The sequence below is a fragment of the Dendropsophus ebraccatus genome, chromosome 2 (assembly GCF_027789765.1).
Source record: "Dendropsophus ebraccatus isolate aDenEbr1 chromosome 2, aDenEbr1.pat, whole genome shotgun sequence".
NCBI classification, from domain to species: Eukaryota; Metazoa; Chordata; class Amphibia; order Anura; family Hylidae; genus Dendropsophus; species Dendropsophus ebraccatus.
The window spans coordinates 120,396,411-120,404,744 of NC_091455.1; the positions used below are offsets into that span (position 1 = coordinate 120,396,411).

Consider the following 8,334-nt stretch of genomic DNA (forward strand, 5'->3'; position numbering starts at 1 on the left):
GTCCGTTTTTTGGACCGTGGCCCAGTTTCCGTGCGCGGCGCTGTTCAACTGCCGTTGCTCAAGCACTGGAGATGGGCCGGTCCGCCCCCAGTGGGAGGGAATTCCCTCCCCTGTATGATGCGGCTCCATCAGAATGAATGCCTACCTCCAGTGCTTGAGAACCGGACGGTTCCAGTGCATAGAACTGCGTCGTGCACGGGAACCGGGCCACGGTCCTAAAAATGGACCAAGGCACCAGCTTCCCCGTGACGGCGCCCCTCGATCTGTCGGTTTAAATTAAAGAGGATGTACCTGGTGGTACATCCTCTTTAAGACCTTTTACGTCCCCCTAAGGGATTGCTTATACAGTTCAATGCTATGCTATTGCATAGCATTAATCAGTGCTTTGCCACTAGAGTATGAGGCAGACCCTAGATGCAGATCGCTGATCGCACCCCACTGTGCTGAGTATCAGACCTGTGTCAGTCAGTGAAACTGACTGTGACCCCCGCAGTCACACTCCAACTGAACATTGACTGGAATGGCTCCTGTCACTGAAACCTAAACACCACACGCCAAAGAGCAGCATCAGGATAAAGAGGCAGGTGTGCTAAATGAATGTACAGTGGTACCTTGGTTTAAGAGTAACTTGGATTAAGAGCCTTTTGCAAGAAGAGCTCACAGTTTTTCAAAATTGTAACTTGGTTTAAGAGCATTGCTTTGGTTTAAGAGCTCCCTGTACTGGATGGGAAGGGGAGTGGAGGAGGGGCATGGCCTGCATAGCGGGATCTACAGCAGTGCTTCTCAATTCCAGGCCTCACCAACAGGTCATGGTTTGGCTTAGTATTTCACAGGTGATATAATTATAGTCAGTGCATCAGGTATTAGCACAGGTGTCTTTGTATGGGAAATCCTCAAAACATGACCTTTTGGTGAGGCCTGAGGACTGGAATTGAGAAGCACTGGTCTACAGCACTGTACTCTGACCCAGGAAGTCTCCCTAACCTTCCAAATCATAGCAGATCCACTTCAGGCTACGACTTGCATCAGAGGACAGGACTGTAGGATAATTATTTATAGCTGTAAACCCTCTCTCTCGGACAGAGTGCTGCTATACTGTGCCCACATCTGTTCTGCTCTGTCCTTCACACTCCCTGCAGTGTATGTCAGCCCTTGTGCTTTCCACCCTCTCCATTCCTGCTATAATGTGCCTGGACTCACACTCCGCTGCTATAATGTGCCTGCACTTACACTCTGTATAGAAAGGTTTCTGTCACTGTCCTTCTGCACAGCTGTGTGATTCTCACTTCCTGATTGGTCCATGCTGAACACACCCCCTTTCCCCATTGTTGTCATATGACTACACAGTCCTCTGACAGCAGCCCTGCTTCTCTGTTCTACGCTACTACATTATGGGGATCTGCACCTCCATCCTGTATCTACAAACTGCGGCTGTGTTATCAGGTTTATGCCCTTACTATACATTATACTCCACATGCTGATTGCTATACTGTACACTAACTTATAATATAACATATTCAGCTGTTTCTAAATGTTTCATCTATTCTACATGTTATTCAGAATAATAAATCATTTTTGGGGTGTGGGATCAATTGTCTGCACATCAGTGATTTCTTATGGGAAAATTTGCTTTGGTTTACGAGTGGATTTGGATTACAAGCGCTCGTAATTCAAGGCACCACCGTATTTGCAAAAACAACTCCTACAAGTTTAAAGAGTCACTGTCGTATTTTTTTTTTTTGCAGAAATCAATAGTCCAGGCGATTTTAATAAACTTTGTAATTGGGTTTATTAGCCAAATCTGCCATTATCTGCATGTAAAAAGCCTTTTCCCAGGTCCCCCCCTCCTTCCTCTTTTTCATCCACTCTGAAAAATCTGAAAATTGTGACTTGTTGCAGGAGACGTACCCTGTCTGCTCTAGGGAGAGGGGAGGGGGGAGGAGGAAGGAGGGAGTTAGCCGGCAGCAGAAAGCAGATAACAGAGGATTACAGGCACCGAGCTGGGTGACAGCTGTAATCCGAGCTCAGACAGGTCACTGGTGATGGTCAGAAGAGATATCCCGTGAGGGATTTGTAGATTAACTCTTTGTTGTCCTGTTTTGGTCTTTTCTTTAGCTCTCTCCATAGGAGAACAATGAAGACAGGGGGGAGAGCTTCAAACTGCTTTTTCATGATAAAAATGCATTTTTCGGATAATAAACCCAATTACAAAGTTTCTTAAAATCGCCTGGACTATTGATTTCTGCAAAAAAAAAAAAAAAAAATTCACGACAGTGACACTTTAACCCCTTAGGGACCAAGCCTGTTTGGGCCTTAATGACCAGGCTCATTTTTCAAAATCTGACCTGTCTCACTTTATGCGCTTATAGCTCAGTGATGCTTTAACGTATGCTAGCGATTCTGAGATTGTTTTTTCGTAACATATGGTACTTTATGTTAGTGGCAAAATTTGGTCACTGTCTTGTGTGTTTTTTGTGAAAAACATCAAAATATAATGAAAAATTTGAAAATTTTGCACTTTACGAACTTTGAAATTCTTTGCTTCTAAAAAAAAAAGGCACATGACAAAAATTAGTTAGTAAGTCACATTATCAATATGTCCTCTTTATTCTGGCTTCATTTCGTAAACATATTTAACTTTTTTAGGCTGTTATGGGGCTTAGAAATGTATCAGCAAATTATCAAATTTTCATGAAATTTCCAAAACTGATTTCTTTAGGGACCAGTTCTTTTTTTAAGTTGATTTAGGAGGCTTGTATACTGGAAACCCCCATAAGTGACCCCATTTTGGAAACTAGACACCTTAAAGAATTAATCTAGGGGTATAATGAGCATTTTAACCCTACAGGGGCTGGAGGAAAGTATTCACAATTAGGCCGGAAAAAAATGGAAAATAGAAATTTTCCAATAATATATTTGTTAAGATTAAAGTATCTCATTTTCATAATAAACATGAGAGAAAATGCACCCCAAATTTTGTAATGCAGGTTCTCCTGAGTAGAACGGTACCCCATATGTGGGCGTAAACCACTGTATGGGCACACAGCAGGGCTCAGAAGGAAGGGAGCACCTATTAGCATTTCCAGTTCAGATTTTGCTGAAGAAATTTCTGAGCGCCAGGTGCGTTTGCAGAGCCCCTGTAGTGTCAGCAGAATAGAACCCCCCCAAAAGTCACCCCATTTTGGAAAGTACACCCATCAAAGAATACATCTTGGGGTGTGGTGACCATTTTGACCCCACAGGTATTAGAGGAAAGTATTCAAAAGAAGACAGTAAAAATGAAAAAATAGAATTTTTCCAATAACATGTTTGTTTAGTTTGAAATTTCTCAATTTTACGAGAAACAGGGGAGAAAACTCACCCCAATATATGTAAGGCAGGTACTCCTGAGTAGAACAGTACCCCATATGTGGGCATAAACCACTGTGTGGGCACACAGCAGGGCTCAGTAGGGAGGGAGCGCCAAGCATTTTCAGTGCATGATTTTCCTGAAGAAGTTTCTGAGCGCCAGGTGCGTTTGCAGTGCCCCTGTAGTGTCTACAGAATAGAACCCTCCCCCCCAAAATCACCCCATTTTGGAAAGTACACCCCTCAAGGAATTTATCTTGGGGTGTGGTGACCATTTTGACCCCACAGTTATTGGAGGAAAGTATTCAAAACTAGACCGTAAAAATGAAAAAAAAATGAATTTTTTCAATAACATGTTTGTTTAGTTTGAAATTTCTCAATTTCACTAGGAACAAGGGAGAAAAAGCACCCCAAAACTTGTAATGGAGGTTCTCCTGAGTACAATGGTACCCCATATGTGGGCATAAACCACTGTATGGGCACACAGCAGGGCTCAGAAGAGAAGGAGTGTCATTTTAGTTACAGGCAATATGTGGGTGTTTACTGGTTATCTGGGGTGGTAATAGACAATCTCAGGGTGTTTACTGGCTATCTGAGGTGGCAGCAGGCAATCTGGTGGGGTTATGGGCAATCTGGGGTGGTTACGAGCAGTCTGTGCCAATCTGGGGTGGTTACGGTCAATCTGGGGTGGTTACGGTCAATCTGGGGTGGTTACGGTCAATCTGGGGTGGTTACGGTCAATCTGGGGTGGTTACAGGCAATCTGGGGTGGTCACAGGCAATCTGGGGTGGTTACGGGCAATCTGGGGTGGTTACTGGCTGTATGGGGTGGTTATGGGCAATCTTGGGGTGTTTACTGGCTATCTAGGGGTGGTTACTGGCTATCTGGGGAGGTGACGGGCAATCTGGTGGTGTTCACTGACTATCTGGGGATGCAACTGGCAATCTGGGGTGGTGACGGAAAATCTGGGGTGGTGACGGGAAATCTGGGGTGGTTGCGAGCAATCTGTGGTGGTTAAAGGCAATTTGGGGTAGTTACAGGCAGTCTGTGGCAATCTGGGGTGGTTACGGGCTGTCTGGAATGGTTATGGGCTATGGGTGGGGATACGGGCAATCTGTGGAGATTACGGGCAATCTGTGGAGATTACGGGCATTCTGGGGTGGTGACAGGCAATCTGGGGTGGTTATGGGCTGTCTGGGATGGTTATGGGCTGTCTGGGGTGGATACGGGCAATCTGGGGTGGATACGGACAATCTGGGGTGGATACGGACAATCTGGGGTGGTTACAGACAATCTGGGGAGGTTACAGGCAATCTAGGGTGGTTACAGGCAATCTGGGGTGGTTATGGGCAATCTGGGGTGGTTATGGGCAATCTGGGGTGGTTATGGGCAATCTGGGGTGGTTATGGGCAATCTGGGGTGGTTACGGGCAATCTGGGGTGGTTACGGGCAATCTGGGGTGGTTACGGGTAATCTGGGGTGGTTACGGGTAATCTGGGGTGGTGATGGGTAATCTGGGGTGGTTACAGGTAATCTGGGGTGGTTACAAGTAATCCAGGGTGGTTACGGGTAATCCAGGGCACTTGACTTTGGTGACAGGCGTAAAAAAGTGCCGGCACCATTTGGAACAAGCGATCAGTGGTATATAGTATATACCGCTGATCACTTGTACTAGGACCACACCGGGTGGTCACCGATCATTGCCCCATGCTCTCCGCCACCTCCTGTGGTGGAAAGAATGAAGCTTGGATCATTTTTAGGAATCCATCACTGTGAACAGAGTCTGTTCACAGTGATGACGGCGGCCATCTTGGATCAGATGGCCGCCCAGGGAGGGGAGGGTCAGTGGCCAGGTCACTAGGGTTAATTCTGGGGATGGGGGGGACATGTTTTCATCTCCTCTCACTGTGGATTCACGGTGAGAAGAGATGAAAGCGTTCAGCTGCGCTGGCAATGCCCGTTACCGGTAGCCGCCTTTATACTGATAATAACGGCGATCACCGGTGAGGGGACTGGCCGGGACTGACCCCACACTCTCCCCCAACCCCTCAGCGACCTCCGATAGCTGAGAGGAGGAGGCTGCGGGCATTACCGGCGCCGCTGCACTATTCTGCACCATCGCCATAAAGAGCTGATGGCAGAAGAATAGAGCCCATTAGTGATCGCCGTAAAAATCCGTATCGGCGGTCACTAATAACATAGCACATGTATTCTCTGGGTCGCTACGGTTACGGCGATACCACATTTGTATAGTTTTTTTTAACTATTACCGCTTTGGCGCAATAGAAACTATCTTCCTAGCCAAAACCCACAAAAACTGTCCCTGCATTGCAAGATCCATAGCGTTCTCATCTTTTGCGCGACAGAGCTGGTTTTGGGCTTATTTTTTGCGGGAAGATCTGTAGTTTCTATTGATACCAAGTTTTATATGTATATGACTTTTTGATCTCTTTTATGACGTATTTTCTAAAGTGGATTGATAAAATACAGCTATTCTAGTACTGTTTTTTTTATTTTTTTTACAGCGTGTGTCGTGCAATATAATTATTGATATAGTTTTATAGATTGGGTCGTTACGGACGTAACGATACCAAATATGTATAGGATTTGTGTTTTTGATCACTTTTATGTAATGTTTTATAGTGTATGGGGAATGTAATGCATCTTTATTATTGGGGGGGCTGGGGGGCGGGCTGTGTTGTGTTTGGTGCACACTTTTTTTCACTTTTTTTTACTTTTACACTAGTGTACATTACTGTACACTAGTGTAAAATACTTAGATCACTGATACAATACACTGCAGTACCTGATGTACTGCAATGTATTGTATCATGCCTCATGCTGACAGGCAATAGCCGCGGCCACCCCTGTCAGCATGAGGCATCTCCATGGTGACCCCGGGGACCTTCATTAGGACCCCGGAATCACCATGGAGACATCGGGACCCCGGACGGCGCCGCGGGACATCGCGATCATGTAAGTGAACCACGGCGCCGTCCGGGATCCACCGGGACCCGTTAGATGCCGCTGTCATGGTTTGACAGCGGCATTTAACAGGTTAAACTGCCCGGAGCGGAGAATCCTCCGCTCCGGGCAGTTACAGGAGGGTGTCAGCGGTCACACTGACCGCTGATCACCCGTCCTGCAGCCGCCGCCGGGCGGTAATTTATTCCGATGCGCCCGCCGTTAAAAGGCGTACGCATCGGAATAAAGCCCATTAGTGGCCGCCGTGAAAAGGCAGCATGGCGGTCACTAAGGGGTTAACTATGCTAGCTGAGATGGGAATACTCCCTTTACCTGTATGGCCTGTGATGGGCAGTTTCTTGTAACCTGGTGTCACCACAACACAATGACCAGTGCAGCGCTTCCAGCCATGTGTAATGTGTGTACATGGCAGCTGGGGTTCTGCCAATCCACTGATGGGACAGAGTGCTACCATTCCCCACATTAGTGTGACAGGAGAGGGGCCATGTCACCTGACACTCAAGCTGCTATAGATAGAAGAAGCATACATAGTAATTATTATACCTTTGTTAACACAATCTATTGGGGGGAAAAGCTTTCCTTGCCAGAGAATCCCTTTAATACAAATCTTTATGTAGCCAGACTCCACAGCACTGCAGGCAACCCCCTGCTGTATAGAAACCTATGGGAATGCGACTGCTGAGGGGGAAAGCAGCAGAGATCAGCCCCTCAGCGGTACCAGAGCGGCCCCTCAGCGGTACCAGAGCGGCCCCTCAGCGGTACCAGAGCGGCCCCTCAGCGGTACCAGAGCGGCCCCTCAGCGGTACCAGAGCGGCCCCTCAGCGGTACCAGAGCGGCCCCTCAGCGGTACCAGAGCGGCCCCTCAGCGGTACCAGAGCGGCCCCTCAGCGGTACCAGAGCGGCCCCTCAGCGGTACCAGAGCGGCCCCTCAGCGGTACCAGAGCGGCCCCTCAGCGGTACCAGAGCGGCCCCTCAGCGGTACCAGAGCGGCCCCTCAGCGGTACCAGAGCGGCCCCTCAGCGGTACCAGAGCAGCCCCTCAGCATTACCGATCCAACAGGCACCTCTCCCATACAGCCCCGCCACTCCATGCTGAGATTCCGGCTATCCGCTGCCGGGCTCTCCCTACCGGCTGTCACATGAGGTGAGGTGCCTGTTGGCTCTGCTACTGCTGAGGGGATGCTCTCTGCTGCTTTCCCCCTCAGCAGTCGCATTCCCATAGGTTTCTATACAGCAGGGGGTTGCCTGCAGTGCTGTGGATTCTCAGGACATGACCCTAGTACGGACTGACAGTACGGTCTCCTCACACAGGGCACGTGACCGCACCGCACACATGATCACTACGACAGACACCACTCTCAGTCCTGGGAGTGTCCGCAGTGTAAACATTACGACAACGTGCTCGCAGAGACACGTGACCTGCCCGGCACCGACCGCACGCCGCTCGGCGGGAGGCGCAGCCACAGGCCGGGGTGTACTCACCAGCCAACTGTACCTCTTCAGCCGATACAGAACCATGTTCCGTCGAGATGTAACGGGGACTACGGCATGTCCCGGAAGTAGTGAGTCTTCCAGGAAAACACTTCCCTGCCGCGGACAGCCAATGGGAGCTGAGGCTGCTGAGAAGCCTGCGTTACGTCACTGACCCCCAGCGCCTCTTCCTGTGCCTGGGAGGCGGAGGCCCGCACGCCGATACACGTGATGCGTTTTGGCGCGGATTTCTAGAGGGAGGCGGGGAAGCGGTACGACACAGTGACGTTCTGTACAGTAGATTATGCAGCCTCACGGAGCGGCCGGAGCCTCCATCGCCCCCATGTGACCAGTGTGGGCGGAGCTACGCTCAGTCTGCTGCGTTCCTAGTCAGCGCAGAGGAGTCATTCAGTGTGTATGAATTGTGCATGGTTCCTGGTCTGTTCGTGGGGTAGTAGCAGGGCCGCCATCAGGAATTTCGGGGCCCCATACAACCAAAGTGTCTGGGCCCCCCACATTAATAAAAAAACAA

General features: G+C 48.9%; 1 protein-coding gene across 1 annotated transcript in view; it reads right to left on the reverse strand.

Annotated features, from left to right (window-relative positions):
- The window catches only part of ICE1 (interactor of little elongation complex ELL subunit 1), a 66,256-nt gene extending 58,172 nt beyond the window's left edge, over window positions 1-8,084 (reverse strand). The window contains exon 1 of the mRNA XM_069958203.1: window positions 7,815-8,084. The gene's annotated coding sequence lies outside the window, so the exon portion shown is untranslated. The remainder of the gene's footprint in view (window positions 1-7,814) is intronic.
- Window positions 8,085-8,334: the final 250 nt, after the last annotated feature.